Source organism: Temnothorax longispinosus, chromosome 9 (genome assembly GCF_030848805.1).
Source record: "Temnothorax longispinosus isolate EJ_2023e chromosome 9, Tlon_JGU_v1, whole genome shotgun sequence".
NCBI classification, from domain to species: domain Eukaryota; kingdom Metazoa; phylum Arthropoda; class Insecta; order Hymenoptera; family Formicidae; genus Temnothorax; species Temnothorax longispinosus.
This window is the reverse complement of record NC_092366.1, coordinates 15,823,057-15,840,655: the sequence shown is the minus strand read 5'-3', so window position 1 is coordinate 15,840,655 and position 17,599 is coordinate 15,823,057. Positions and strand designations below refer to the sequence as shown.

The 17,599-nt window shown below is 33.4% G+C and overlaps 1 protein-coding gene across 1 annotated transcript in view; it reads right to left on the bottom strand.

Annotated features, from left to right (window-relative positions):
* Window positions 1-17,599, bottom strand: part of LOC139818835 (uncharacterized) — a 43,750-nt gene that overhangs the window by 12,984 nt on the left and 13,167 nt on the right. The gene's annotated exons all lie outside the window — the stretch shown is intronic.

Below are 17,599 nucleotides of genomic sequence, written 5' to 3'. Positions count from 1 at the left end.
GAGTTTATATTAATGCAGTTTAAATAAAGAATTCTTTTTATAAAAAATACGCTATTTTCTTTCTTAATTTATTCTTGAAAATTTTCTTATGTGTTAAAGTAAAAAATACTTTTGCAAAAAATACTGATTGCATTTCACACTGTAGTTTAATTAATTCTGCATTTTTTTTCATGATATTCTCAAGTAATTAGTATGTAATTGGTATATTCCAAGTATAAGAGCGGTGCATTTGCAGGCAGTAGGAATAACGATCGCGTGTTCTCTCCGAACATTACCATTTCTTACAAACGTTTAGGAAAGAACCGGAGAAACGGAGCGTTTTCCGCTACAGACATAAGGAGGGAAATGTTTATGGATGTCGCGCAATGTCCGATAGGAGTCATTTGGTAAGAATCGTTGATAAGAGTCATTCGTTTACGAGAGGCGAGTTTTCCGCATCTCGAGAGAGTGAACCACCGTGCTCGATTAAATTTGTCCACGCGTTAGTCATTAAGTATCCCACATTTGCAATTCGAATGAAACCGGAATGCGATGTTTAATGCTGACACAGTAGATGGGATCTGAATGGTGAGGATGCGTATTTGAATCTTATGAGGGTTTCAACATAATCTAAATCAACTGGAGGCAATCTGTTAGACTGTTGGCCAGTAATTCTCGCGGTGAGAGAATATTTGATTAATTTTGTGATATCAAAATGTATTCGGAGTTCAGCGTTTTGCAGAGAAACGTTTTTTTTTTTCACGTTTAATGTCGAACCCTCTCTATTACAACTGTTCCTTTAATAAAGTGTAAATAAAATCGAAGTAAGTTTTTATTACTTCGGACATTGTAACAAAAATTGAGTGAACGAAAGCTGATAACAACATTGTGTATGAAATTTCCTCTAAAACACTGTACGTAATATTTATTATGTTTTGAAATGAACTCAAGAGAAGATTGCGTAAGTTTTTTTAATCTCAAACTTAAGGCTGTAACTTTTAATAAGTTTGTACTAAATTGCTCACTGTTGCAATATTTTTGACTGGTTGTTCACACGTGATCTGTAACATATAAATAGTATCTTTGAACAATACTTTCTTGAATAAAAAACGGAAAGAAAGAGAAAGGGGGGAAAGAGAGAGTTTACTTTTGAAAGAGTTTGAGAGAGTTTACTTTTGTAATTTTAATTTAGATATTGTACCGCAATAAAGATATCGTATGGCACTTACTCATAATGCTCATTCAAATCTGAATAGGCTAAGGAAATATGTAAACCCGATGTGATATTATTACTAAATAAATTATTAATAAATATCGATCTTCTTGCATCTTATTAGCTGATAGATAGCAAAGGCGTAAATAAGATACAAAATATTAATTAATTATATAATTGGACAGTGATTATATCATGTTGCTTGTAATTAGAACATGAAATACAATCACGTAGACAGGAAATGTCTGACAGGAAACAACTTATGGAAAAAGAGAAAGGAAAAAAGAGGAGAACACTCTCCTCAGTAAAACTTTCATTCTGGTTTATTATCACAAATAAAAAGTTTATGGAAAAATTGCGTGCGGAAAAAATTGAAGAAACAAAACAAAAGACAGAATTATTTTAAGTACTACTATAAAATTATAAAATTATTCAAAGTGCACAAATTTCAATACACGGTTTTTAAGCAAATGTGATGTTAAATAAACTTTCACTTTATCTTACTTTTTAATCATGTTTTCTCAATTTATAACTAGATTTCATCGTTAAGGCACGTGGTTCCGTGACGATCGATAAAGTTGTTAAGGTAATCGTGATAGAAAATATAGAAATATTGACAGTTTTTTCCCCCGCAATACAGAATTTTATCTCTTGCTTGCTAAACGAGGATGTTCGCCCCCTCATTTCTGCCCTTGTCACCAGTAAGATCTACACGTCAATCGATTATTCGACCGATTGAGTAGCGAAAGCTACCGTGAATAAATCGCGGCAAAAAGAATTTCCATCTCGTAAACGGGGGATGCCGAGTAACGTGGACAGCGTGATGCGGTAGCAACGGATTTATATTGTAACTAATGAAACGTAAGCTTCGGTCTTTATTAATTTGTTTACACGTCACAAGGAAAAGGCACGTTCCCTTTAACTTGCTCTTACTTATGCTCTTGCTCTTGCCGAGCGTCGTCAAATGTTATAAACTTCGGAAAGCGATTGCCTCATTCGTGTCAACTTCAACAGATATGAGAAACGCGAAAGTGGATCAAACGCTCGCGGATATTTCCTTTCTTTCTCTTTTTTTTTAAATGGAGGGACTTGTAGTTTCTTTTGCTCCAAGCTTTGAGGATTTCTATTAAAGAAGAAAACTGTATATGCGTGGCTAAATTATGAAATAGTACTCTCGCTGTTGAAAGCGTCTCGCAAACGATAAGAATCTTGAGAGTCGGATTCTGCGTCGCGTGAAATAAATGCAATACAAAAACGTAACGAAGAAGATATAACGATATTGTTTTCTTATCTTATTATTTACTTTACTTCAGTATTTCCAGATTAAATTACTTACATTACTGTATTATAATTTCTATTAATTAAAAATTAAAAAAAAAATTAAAAAAAAAAAACAAGGAAATTTAGTCTTTTTAATAATTTTCTTGTACTTCATACATTATTTGTCATTAAATGATGCTTCGTAAGAAATTTCAAAAAAATTTTTATTTGAAAAAAATTATTTTGTATGTTACCTATAGAAGAACGTGTATATTGTATACGTTGCTAACCATTGTTGTGATGCTTTAATTGGTTATCTTGCGTCATGTGGTATTCCTAAATCCCCTTATTTAGAACTGTTCCTTATACCGCTGAATATATAGAATACCCCTGAAGCTCCCTTAGCCTCCTGTTCAATGAGTAACAGGATCTTTTTCCCGGAGTAAATCGGCTAGGCGGGATGCTGACCGCATCACCTCACCCTATAGCCCGTGAAACCCCATGGGCTTTCTTAATCATTAAAAGGGGATACCTTTACCAATCTTATGTGCCTTATTTTGAGTTATGTCTATTTCCTGCATGTATTGTGCGTCACAATTGTACTTTTAATAAAGATGTATAAAGGCGCGATATATTAGGAACACTTTTTTGTGACATCGCAAAATGCTACTCTTTTTATTTTTCTTCAGAAAAGATAGTAAAAGTGAACATGGAACTCATTCATGCCATTGAGATCACGATAATTCTAGGATAAAATGGTGCGATTTAGTTATATTTTTATAGGATTTCTTAATCAAAATTTTAGTTTTATAAAATAGGGTGCGATATTAGGCACAGTTCCTCTATTGTATATTGTATACAGTTTTCTATCAACGTTAATTGGAAACACATGGAACTATAGTGCCAGAATATTTTTCAGTTGATGTTTTGCACGTGGAGGCTAAAGTCAATCATCGAAACGGAAAACAAATTGCGTTACAGCGGCGAGGATTGACGCGAGATGCGTCAGGTTTTGACGAATCTCGTCATGCATATACTTCCGTTGCATGCTGGGCTGTAACGACTGTGACGGATGGTGCAGTTTCGATCTCCAATAAAAGCGAACCGGGAGCCGGCCGGGTAACCGATTCCGAAAGAATTGGACGACCATTCGTCGTTTCCACGGAGATTTTCTCTAATCTCCGTCGCTTATTTCAATTGTGCTGCTTCAAGCAGCCTGCTTGATGATTTAAATCGCGACTTACGAAACATTTGAATTAAAATTGAAAAATGTTACAACCTGAATGTTTCTCTAAGTCTTCTTTATATAGATAGAGAGCTGCGATAGATTAAATTAGGAAGAATATAATAATAATCGCGTTTAATGGCATTCGGAAATAATTTATTAACGTTTAATAAAACAATACAACAATAAAATTTAACACGCACACATACATCTCGATCGTGACTACAGCTGAAAAATGCGTTGAAAGATTCCTCGAGTTTTGCTATTGATGAGTGAAGTGATTATCCGATAAAGTGAAATATGTAGATTCTGTTTAATATATACATGGTTTTTTAAATAATATTACGGTGATTGCGGCGGAATATTTATTCCGCGCGTAGGACGCCGTCACTCATTATTACACTCATTGACGGTATGAATATTCAGATTTAAATCCCATCGAGTTATGCATTGCTAATCGTCTTGTCCTTGCGATGTAAATATCTTCGTGACAAATCTTCAACACTAACGCGAGCACACCCCTTTCGCCCTTGTTAAGTGTCTACTAACGGCAATCTTACGTAACGTAAATGCATTCAAAATACGACGCAACGATTACTCGTGTCGCTTGAATCTACTCAAATCTTGTTAAATTCTATGTTGTGTAACTTACGTATATATCTATATATACGCATGATTTATCGGTAAGTACCAATCTTTTCACTGTACCGTGTATTTTATATCGATTTTACAAATTGTACGAATAATGACAAAACTATTTTAGGAATGCAACATGCAACGCTTGCATCAAATACACATAGAAGGGAAAAGAGCAAATGCTTCTTAAGCAAATGCTGGCGTTTGACAAGATTCCGTGGGTTGATAATTAAGTTCCAGCAGGAATATCGCAGGAGAATGTCATATGTAATTTGGCCATGACGCGGCGAAAATAACATCTTTGATATCGCTTTCCTATGAAGGAAGAACGCGGAGAATTCACATACAAGAAAATTTTATCGAAGGTTACAATTGTATGAATAATGACAATACTATTTTAGGAATGCAGCGCTTGCATCAAATATACATAGAAGGGAAAAGAGCAAATATACTTCTTAAGCAAATGTTATTGCGCTTGACAAGATTCCATGGGTTGATAATTAATCCCAAGGATATTAGCAGCAGAATGTCGTGGATTTTGCCATGACGCAGTGAGAATAACGTCTTTGACATCGCTTTCCTATGAAGGAAGAACACCGAGAATTCACGTACAAGAGGAATTTATCGAAGGTTACGCTAATACAAGATACAAGTTACGGCAGTTCCAACAAAAAGCTCGAAATTGAGAGCAAAGTAAATGTCTATAGTATCTTCTCGTATAAATAATAGCGCTAATAATTCAAACCTTTGACATTAATGCGCAAAAATAAACGATCCTTATCAAACAGTACCGTCACGTTTATCATGTAAAATCGCCATAAGAATAAATATTTCCATGCGACGTAGCAATGCTATGTAGTAACGTCGCAAAGAAGAAATACGACTTCCCGTTTGCTTAACCTTTACTGCATTTGCACGAATGAGCAAAAGAGCTAATACTTGTTTAAAAGTCGTCTTTCTTTTTATATGGAAATGACAGAGCGAAATTTATTATACGATTAAATGACAAAGAAGCTCGATAGCCCACAAACTTGTGGAATCTATCTTTACACGTCACGTTTGTAAATCGACTGAGTAAATATTTATAAATAATATATAATTGTGTCATAATTTATGTACTGTAGAATGGGGTACATATTTCAGGAAACGTTAAAAAACTAAGCCACAGTTTGGCAATGATTATTCGATTGGTAAAAATAGATTTACCGTCAATCGCGATAAATTGCGTATCAAAGCACGATTAAATATATGTAAACGTAATATTATAACGCGTATTGTTATTGATATTTAATATCGTCGTAATACAATCCTATTTGCTTCGGTATTCTTCATGCCTATATTATAGCGCTTTGTGATTTAATAGTAGATGCTTCTGAATTTCAAGACGTAGTTTCTGGAATTTGTCGGTATTGACTGAACGTCAACATCCGGTGTTAATATCCGGTCGAGAAACTAGCGATTCCTAATATTACGTGCTGGAATGCGACGCTCCTTGCGTGATGAAAATAGGAAATTCGCGAACAGTGTGAAACTTGAATAATGAATATTGGCGACAATAAAACACTCGAAATGTAATTTTCTTCCTTAATTCAAAAGTGCAGAAATGCTGGACGAAAAAACCTCGAATTCTTCAAAGTTTGATTTAAAAAATTTAATATCTACTCGATAAAAGTATCTTATAATAAGTATCTTATATCTACTCGATATAAGTAAGTAGATATTAATATCTACTCGAGTATTTCCATACATTATATGGAAATACTCGATAATGTATGTAAATACTCCATAATGTATGTAAAAACGTATAAAAATTTGTTTATTAATAATCAGATCATTTTATTTATTCTCTTTTGATAATAAATCGCTGGCAGCACCACATCATTAAATAATACACATACACCCGTTAAATTAGGAAATAAAATTAAAAATTGGTAATTTAATATTATTTGAAAGAAAGAATGAGATTAAATTGATTTTTGATTAAAAATAGAGTTTTTCTTGTTAAATTGATTTTGTTTTTACATTCACGCGCTTTCAATTAATCCAAACTTTTAAAATACGTTCTTCTTTGCGCAAAATATGCGTTAATCTCGCATCTGATTATAAAAAATGCATAAATTTGCAAACATTTTGTTGAATGACTGTAACGATGCATATGAGCGATTTTTATACTTACAAAACGTGTAAAAAGCGTGCTGAAAAACGTGCCTTATCGTGATGAGCGTATTGTTCACAAAAGTTTTAAGCTTACATTTAAGCTTACTGGATACACGTCGCTTGTGGGGCAAAGCGCGATGGTTTAAAATAGTTGGCTTTTACTAGCCGATTCCTACAATTGCGTCGCGTTTAGAAATAAGAAGTATAACTCAAGGAAAACAGCGAATTGAAAATTTATTCGTTTCAAGCTTAGTCTGTCTGTCTGTATTTTGGATTCATTATCCTTCGTCAATCTACTGAAAATATTCTATGCTGATTCAACTTTTTTGTCGTTCTAACCCAAAGGTGAATTATACATATAGCCACTCGTATCGAGGCGAACAAGCTCACAGAATAAATATTTGCTCACCATCGTAAAAAAGACAGATCCTTTCACGTGAAAATCTTTTGCCCGTTTAATTTCACTATTTCAAATTGGAAAATAAAGATCAAACAAATATTATTATTGCCATTTCAAATATGTATTATTAAGTGTACTAATTTAGAGGATATATTTGTTAAGAAAAAATACTTCTCCAAGTTAATTAAACAATTTTCGCCGTCAAATTGCAAGGGAAATGCCATAATCGGTCAGAACTGGATCTTGATTGCTTATAATATTATTTTTGAGTGAATTTTACGTACAATTCTTCGCCTCGGCAAACCATGCGTCGTTACTTTCATAACGCAGTCTTAACCAAAGTTAGAACGGCAGAATCACGTAATTATATCAATTTAATTACGCTATACATATATATACAAGGAAATTTTCGCCATGTAGACATGAATTTATAATCATCATGGAAAATGTCAAATGCAAGTAAACCATAAAATAATTCATAAATTTTAATTAATATCAAAAGAAATAGACTAGATAAAATTGTAATTTTTAGTCAAAGTGTATCCCATTAGACGCGAGCACTGTATGTCACACATTAATGTTTTAAATTAGTACAGTTTCAGAAAAATTTTAGTAAAGAATGAACTTTTGGAAAAATTAATAAACATATAATTTTATTTTTCTGCTGCAAAACTATTTATTTTATGATGCGCTAAACTTGGATTTGCTTATATAATTTAAAATCTCGATATTCGCGAGAACACGCTCTCGATAAATCTCTACTGGCGAATTGAAAATAAAGTTGCATTTTTCTGTGGATGATGGAACCTGGATGGAACTTCGATAAACTTATGTATACTAAAATTGGTATCCTGAGGTAATGATACGGTTTATTCAATTTTGTGAAAATCTCACGAAATGACGTGTAGTACATACATTGGTGCTGACATAATATAATGGAGTTTATTGAGACGCGTTTCTTGTGTGGGTCTAATCATTATATCATATTTAAACGTATAATAGGCTTCAAATTTTTACGCATTATTTTATGAATGTTTATAGAAGATAATTAAAACAAAAGAGAGAGAGAGAGAGAGAGAGAGAGCTCGATAGGTTTAAAAGTAGATGAAAGTATCTAAATTGTATGAAACCTAAAAGTACAAAAAATAAAAATGCATTATTATATCCTTATGCTATTAGGCAAATTTATAGTACAACACTTACATGTCCGTACAATCAATTATATATTTCTATATAGTGGTATTATTCAGCTTTCGGCCTTGGACGAAAGAACCGTTTTTTGTCGCACTATTTATCATCAACGATTATATCTCTATTTGATTCAAACATTCAAGAAAAATATTTTCTAGCAGAAAACGTGACAAAATTTGACAAATCGAATTATTAAATCATCAATCATTGAATCATCAATTACTGAAGTGACTCATTCTTTATCACCATTTGTTCTACTTTGACATGTATATTACATTAAGGAATGACAAACGTTCTAGTCTGCTAATTCAAGATTATGACCCAAAATAAAATTTTGGCTTTATAGTTACGCTTTATCGAATTTGGTCAATTTGAGAGAAAATTTGAGAGGAAAATATTTATCGCGTGAATATATTTACTTTAATTTCTCATATAACATATTTAACATAATGTATGTTTATTACTACAGGCATGTATGAATAATTTAGAAAATTTATCTTGCTCGCACTTGTGAATTTACTTCAAAATATGTTACAAGATATGTATGATAAACTATGCAAGTTTATCGGGTAGAAAATCATCATCTCGTGTATTAATTAATTTACCGATATATTGATCGTTCTGGAATCTCACGTAGCATTCCTGGCTCCTCTGACCTGATCGCGTTTATCGGTGTTGCAAACCGCATTTCTGACTGCAGCACAAATACGGCGGATTCTACTCCGGAGGAGATTAATTCGAGGGCGCGGCATATTTCCCAAGCGTATCCGCTCGGGTATCACTTATAAATCGTATCGATGAGTCGCGTACCAATTTTCATTCGATACTAGGCAATCTCTCGGTTCGATTTCGCATTTATTCCATAAATAAATCGGTGACATATCATTTTCATTATGCGTCTTATCCTCGCGATGGTTCACGATCTTTTTATGCATGAGAAAACCTGATACTTAAATTAATAAAAAAATTTGTTCCTCTTATATAAAAAAAATTGTTTAGCTGTATCTTAAAATAAAAAATAAAATTTACTGAAAAAGCATGCTGTAAATGTCATAAATAGAGTTTAATTATTACGGCGAGGACTTTGCGAAACTGTTTTGAGAGTTCGATCAAAACACTACGGCGCGTATTTGTTTTTCGAAGATTCGCCAGTGTCGACAAGGAGTTCTGAACTCAAAAGTAAAACAAGTTAAATGAGGAACAATATAGGAAAGTCAAAGGTCAAAATGTGAAGGAAGTTGTAGTTAAAGTAATCTATAGTTTATTCTCCAATGGTTAAGGAAACATTGTGGGATTTCGACTGTACTGTAGGTCTTCTTCATCGCGATAATTTAAGCACGAAAATGAGAATTTAACAGTAAAACAACATAATAAAAAAGATTATAATTAAATCGATTCTTTTTAACTCTATAACTTCCTTTACTGCTCTTATTTAAATGAGGAAAATCTGAATAATGTGCACGTTTAAATTTGCCCGGAAGCAACTGTGATGATCTGGAGAAAGATCTTTCTGAAGTATTAAAAGTACCTTTTCAGTTAAACTTACAATCGCGAGGTAAAAATTTAATTCGATCGATATCGTACGTTGTACCGTAAAGGTATATCAACAATCCTTATTAGCATCAAAATTTAAGTCGCTTATCGATTTAAGTATGTGTATTTACTGTGCCAACTAGCTAGGAGCTGCATTTTATAAAGATCGACAAAGAAATCGATGCGCTGTTTACTGAGTTTGGAAAAACTATATATAAATTCACATAATATTATTATTAGATTACCGAGAGATCCAGTCCTGACCGTATAAACGCCGTTTTTCTTTCTAATTAATTGTATATCACAACGGTTCTGTTTCACATATTATTATTATATCAATGATATATTTTTTTTTTGTAAATTACAGTTTAAATTTTTTACGTTTTGATTGTTACCGCCAATATATAATAACTATCACGCGTAATAAATAATGCGATGTCATTAATACTCATACTTTCAATAATTGCTCGGATAATTATTCGATTATCGGATTTAAACATGTATATTAACGTTTACGTAATTCAAGCGCGTAAAGTATAAATTTATTAGAATGCAATTAACTTGAACGGGAACTTATCAAAGAGTATTTCTACAGACTTTTAATAATGTTTGCTCGATGCACACACTGTTGAGTACGCGAGCTACTGAATGGCGTTGTGGATGGGGTACATTTGATCTTGTATATCAAATGTTTGCGTCACCACCATCACGGCGCCATGAAACACCCACGACTACCACACCGCATCTTCTGCCACCTCGCTCTGCGAGGGTGTCTCGTGACTAACGACATGCGTATCGCAAATAATCAGTCAGTTGGACATTAACGACGCAAATTGGGATTTAGTCACCTTCGTCCCTATACATAGAACACGTATAATCACGAGAGCAACCTCGTAATTTGATATCGATAACATCGAAAAACGTGTTTGCGCACATATTAACTTGTTAGTCGTGCTAGAGCTGAAGTCAAAACGAGTGATTGTTAATAAATCGCACTTTTAAACAATTATTTTAATTCAATAAATTTGATACTTATTCATAATTCAATAAGAAAATTTTGTTAAATGGAAATAATTACAAAAACATTGTAATATACATGTAATATAGATAAAAATATAGATATTATGTTGTACGAGAATATTATTGATACCGTTGCTGGAAAATGTTTTAGGTATAAGCCGCGCGTAATGTAAAATTATTAAAGTTAATTAAGCATGCTGCTAATAATAAAACATTCAACATTATTATCCATTGCTTAACTTTATATTATTAGCGTTTGTAAACACGAACGCACTCGATTAAAAATTAATGTGCCTATAAATATGTTAATAAATGATACATGCAGTTCTCAAAATGCAACGAGATGAAATATCGGGAAACCTATTAAATTTAGCAATTATAAAAGAATTGCTCGTCAGATGATGAAAAACTTGTCCTTTATTGAAATATTCACAAATAAATTTCTGTTAGTGAGATTTTAAAGGCATCGTCATTATTCCACTCGTTGATGCTCTGCATCTGCACGATACGCGTAATTTTCTAGGTCGACAAGCGCCCGTATCGACAATACCTTGACAGCATACTCAAGGACCTTTGCGAGAACGTTGAACCTCGCATGACTACGTGAGATATCGATTTGCTCCAAGCTGCTCATCCTGCAACTTCTACCGAGACACATAAATTGTCCATTTGATAATCGTTATTTACGAGGGCGGGATTAATTAAGATTAGAGCTAATACCATACTAATACTATGATAAATTCAATCTATTATTTTTCAATTCGATGGCTCGACTCGTGATTTACGATCTCGACACGTGTCGGTAATGTAAAATCGATATACACGCCGCGATACAATGACATCCACTTTGCTAGCAATGAGTTAAGGATTTGCGGTTTCATCGCACAAATTATATTGCAATTGCGGTAAAATCCACTCCATCCATTTTAGTTATACGTTTAATTCCAAGCACAAAACGAGATCAAGGAAGTCAAAATTCAAAAGACAAGCGATCAGTCTTCATTATGAGTGAATTCTACAGTTATATAAAATGAAAACAATTTAGTATATTGTATTAATATCATATCTTACAATTAAGTATTATATAATGCATATCTCGTTGTTTTATTAATTGCTTGAAAATAACTGGAATATTTTATAAATTCTATAGTTGATTTCTTTCTGCACAAATGTGTCAAGTTATCGTCGCAATGAATTTTGCATCTTCTGACGTAACTTTCGAGTTAATTTATGTACGCACTGTTTACGCGTTTACGCGATGGATAATTCACTCTATCAGCCATGCGAAAATTTGTTCGTACTCATGTTGGCGGCTCACCGTGGCTCACGCGTAAATAATGAACACGGTAAAATCCAGGCCTTGATAAATTAGTCAGCTTTCATGTGGAAAAAACCGAGCTTTTCTGTGTCAAAATAAGAAAAGTAGCCCCTATAAAGTTTTCTTTACAGAACAGATATATCTACAATTATATTGTAGATATAGTTAAGCCCACTTAAATGGACTTGTTATCTTTCAGAATCTCAATTCGCAGTTTAATTACCAAGATGTTTATTTAATGTTGAGTATCGAGAAAGGTTTAAGATTGTTGGATACCCGGTATAAAAATCGTTCATTGTCCAGCGCTTCTTGTCGCCCGGAATAAAAGTTGTAGTTGCGGCACGTGGAGACGAAGTGACGCCCAGCGTCGCGTCGTCGCGTCGCGTCGCGTCGCGTCGCGTCTCCGGCCTTGAACCCGTTGCCAATGCTTCCTCCCTAGCCGCTTCTCAGATTTCCCGGAAGGCCACGGTCACTGAGAAGCTGCTTTTCACTTCGATTGTCTGTTTACTGCAGCATCGGGAAAATACCGAGTATTATTTCCTTATTTTTTTCAAAAAGTGTTAATGTATCACCGATATCTACTCGCTTGATTCCTTTTTGCGTTTTTTTACTTAATTGTTTCAAATCATTACAGTTTTATTCGAACACATCGCGTGACCTAACATGACCTATCAGATCGTGTATCAATTTGGGTTTAATAAAATCGGATTCATAAATCTATTACGGAGTTTCGATCGGTGATACATTGATTTGACGGCTAAAATTCGCCTGTGAGATGACATGATATCACCTTCATATGTTTACTATATAATTTTTTATCTATAAAGCTTCTTACCTTCTATTAATACTTTTATTAATTATAGAAAATCAATAATAATTGCCTGTTATATGTATTTATTTTTAGAATATCAAATTAAGAATTTAATATCATTACATTTCTATAAGTTACACACATTTACAATAATGTAATATATATTCTTCTCTAAAATAATTATTAATTTCTCTCTCTCTCTCTCTCTCTCTCTCTCTCTCTCTCTCACTATTACATTATCCGTACTTCTGAAAAGCTTTAAATGCAATTACGCTCTGCGCTAGTGCATCTCACTATTAACGATCGTGCAACGTGCAACATTATTCACATCCACGTGTAACGTTTAATATTATTTTTAACATATATCGTATTTTTATCCAGAAGATTATATTTAAGAGATCCGTTCAACGCGCGCGCATGATGAGTGTAAGTCTACTGACATTCGTAGAGGTGGATCTGCAAACAATTGGCGATATGTCTGGTACACTTGACCCTGTACTGGATAGCTCGACCATGGTCGCCACGGTTGCGATCAATTTTTAATCTTCAACGGAGTGCATCAATAAACGATCATCCTTCTCAACAAAGCTCGCGTATATGGAAGAACCGAAGAAAACACAAAACACACGTACTTTTCTCTTCCGTTCTTCTGCATACAAGTTTCAATATTGGAAATTAAGATTTCGAGATATTAATGTACTTCGATCGCAATACCATTATTAAAAAATTTTGTTTTTAGAAAAATATATTTATAGTTTTACCATCTTGGTATATATAATTTCATTATTTTTATGCTTATGTAAATCAATCTATATGCAAATGAAAAGAGAGGAAGAAAAAAATTTAAACATGTAAATATTCATTTCACGTAATTGCGTTTTCACAAATCCTAAAATTAACTTCTTCCTTTTCCGTGAACTTTCCTTTCTCTCCTTTTTTTCCCTTCTCTTCCTCTCCCACTCTCTTCTCTATTACCTTTTTCAATAAATTAACTTACTCGCGAACTTGATTGATTTTCATTAGTATAAAATTTCTAACAGTCTATTGAATTCCTGTCGCGACATTGGTTAATTCGTAGGATTCGTATAGGATGTAAATTGTGTAGCGAGTACATGTAGGAGTTCGTGCTTGCGCAAAGGGCTTTGTAAATCTCCATTTGTATATGAGAGTCACGTTCGTCCAGAATCACGCATCGCGGTAGACGCAGGAAAATTGAACGAGATGCGTCGGTGGCAAATAAATTCCATGCTGGGCTGAAGCAAAATATAAAGCATAATACCTATCGTACATAAAGATTCTTCACCCACGAAGACTTTTCACCCACGTCATTCATACATGTATGTGTGTTGTAAATATTTGCATTATGTTTACGCATATACGATAAAATAAATATAGCGGCTATTTTATCGAGGTCTATGCGTATTATCCCTTGATATATATGTATTTGACCGAATTGCGTCATAAAGTTAAATATTGTAACTGGATATTTATTACAAGTTATAAATCAGGCAAAATATGTGACCATAATCGGCATAGATATATAAAAATCTTTTTTTTTTTGAAGCAAATATTTTTTGGTTTATTTATCCAATTTGTGGAAAGCACGCCGTTTTATGGAGATTCGAGAAGTCGTCGAGCACTCTGTGTTAATATTTGATACTCTATTCTATTACAATGAAAACCTAATTGGGATTTAATGCATCTCCCAGCGGTATAATAAGATATTCCTGTGTTGTAGCAATGGTACGCTAATTATATCGAACAGATAGCCCTGGATACTGTGAACGGTCGAATTTATGTCCTCTGAATATTCCTGTTCTCTCTCCGTTCTATTTTTAAATTACATTTATTTAAACACACACGGCTGCTATTAATACAGCCAGTAGCCACATTCGTCGCATCCTCGCGCGTGAGTTTCATAGTTTCTGCCGGATCAATCACTGCGAATATCGGCCACAACGGTGAGTCGTGCGTGTCCGTCAGCGGATCTATTATTCGATTAATTCGTAAGATCGCCGCTCGAATATTAACTAGCTCTCGATGCGTAGTTCCTCGTAGCTACGCCCACATAGGTTGACAACCTCTCGCAGGGTGCCGGCAGCCTGCGCCGGGATGTATCCTGCAAACTACGGCAGCAGCAAATACGGGTCACGTTATTCAGGTCAACTGGCACCGCCCTTGCTTCTCGCTCCCCTTTCCTTTCTTCCTTATTCCTACCTGCCTACGTATTTATCTGCCTACCTGCCTCGCTTCCTAACTTGTTGCCTGGTTTTCCTCGATGTATTCCCATGGCACTCATATAGTTATCTCCAGCCAGTACATTGCCGTGCACCCATCGCACGTTCGACTCAAAGTATGCATTATACAGTATGTGTATTGAACCGTGTCTTTATTTTCGAAAAAAATCTTCGGTTTTCCGAAGAAAAATGCAGCGATAAAGTTCACAAGCTTCGGACAATTTGCCGTGTCGAGATTGTTGTGATTATTATAATTGCTACGAACACAAAAACTCCGTTTATATTGTATTTATATTCTATCTTTAATTATAAGTAGCTTATTGAACGAATCGGTGTAAGAAAATTTCTATAGATCTCAAAGCATCATGCCTCTCTCTCTCTTTAATTCGAGCAATGAGTTTTTAAAGAATAATTTTCTTTTATTCTTGAACTACGTAAAATGGCAATGTTTATTCACGAAAGGCTAAATGATATTTGATTGCTTTCTAAAAAGTAATCTATTTCTAGAAATACCCAAATAATTCTTCATTATTAAGGGTAACAAGACCGTCTTGATATAGGTACAATCAGTTTAGAAGAAAATACCATTTACGGTCCAAGCTGGATCTTGGAATCAAGATTAAAAGAATCAAGATCCAGTCCCATGGGTCGGACCTTAAATGACATTTTCTTCTAAGCTGATTAAATAATTTTTCCTCGCAAATCAAGTAACATTAGAAATTATCATTCGTACGAGGAATGCCAGTCTTTCCATCATAACGTAGCGAATTATAAATTTTTCTGAGTTATGGTTATTTCGTTTTAACTTTTATGTTACTAAAGGGTTTTATAATATAGCGTGAAAACAATCATAATGTAATACAAGATAATACAGAAGGTGAATGCATACGACAGATATCACCTAATTTTCAGGTCACGGCTGTTTCTGATATCGTTTCGTTAATAGGTTTCATCGATTTGTTAGCAGAAGCGCTCAGCTGTAGTACCTATACCAGAAACCTATCTATAGCGACCTATATGAAATGTAGACTTCGTTTTTTTCGCTTTAATTGTTGGCACATTTTGAGCATGGTGCTAAAATGATGATATCTGACTTAACAGACTTTGTATCGTTTATCTTTTAACTTTTTTAAATATGCAAGTTGTAATAAGTAGTGCAACATTATATCTGTTCCTCTTATAAAGATAAAATTAAAGAGCGTAATAGGCTTTATTCCTATAACGATATTACATAATCTTTAGATCAAGCATTTTTACAATTTGTTTTTACAGTAGCACATTTTAATGAATACTTTGATTTTTGAATATTGCTTAATGATATAGTGATTATTATTTAAAATTTTTTTAGTTTTTCTCAAAAAGAGAATAACGTAGGAAGATTGAGCATTATTTCTCTTTTAATCGTTACGCTTCACATTTTCTTTTATCATCCAACTACTTATAAATATGTGAAAACACCCACGGTACAAATGGATGCTCATGTACGAACGTATATGTATTCACGGAACGTAACTATCCACGGAAATAAGAAAACTTCTTGAATTTGTACGCAACGTACACGACACGAGCATTTTGTATTCTGCAGCACCACATGCTTTTAACATGACAAGTTGGAATTCTTGACCTATAATATAACTGCGTTCAAAACACGTAATGATAAAAAGTGCAAATGTAAAGTATACATATTCACATAAGATAGTACTTAACGGATATATAAAAAGATGTGTAGAAGAAATGCAAGTAAAAGTATTGGTACACAAGATAATAACGATAGTGACTTAAGGAATGCGTCTAAGCCGTCTGGGAACCTGTTAAGTTCGTGATTCGATTTCGTTAATGGCCCGTGTCAGATTTCGATTTTACGAGGCGATCTACTTTCCCATATATGATACGAAAAGCGTTTTTGCGGAAAAAAGATAACCATTTTCTTCTAAGGTTATTGTTATATATTCATAGAGAAACACCAAATTGACTCCAATAACTAAAAAGAAATGTTAAGGAAGTTGTAAAGAGAATCAGAAATGTTATAAAAATTGCATAAAATTTTAAGCATATAAGTTCTTTTATAAATAATGTTAGCATGTAAAAATTTTAGATTTTTTTCTGGTTAGTTCTACAAATTTAATTGTTCCGTATATACAAGATCAAAATGACTTGATTAAGTGAAAGATTGATGAACAACAAACAATGCGAAAAGCAAAACTATGCTGGCTTTGCAATTTTCTGTTAGCTTCTGAAAACATTTATAACAAAATTCAAAAACTTTTAATGTCACTTTTATGTCACTTTTATATCACAGTAAAAGTTTATCGCATTATTCTCTATGTGTTTTATACAGCAAAGCAGTTGCAGCCAATATACTTGAGATATGACATAAAAGAAGTTTATATATTTTATATCGAAGCTTATAGCTTTTGTTGCTATTTAAGTAAATTTTGATTAAATACACGTTTTGATATCGATTTATTACTGCGGTTCTAATAAATTTCAATATTGCAAAAAATATCATGTAATTATATTTTTCAAATCTTTAAAGGTACTTTAGAATAATATTCTTCATATATTAAACATAAATTTATATTCAATTCTTTATATTTTTAATAGTCATTTTTGTTGATA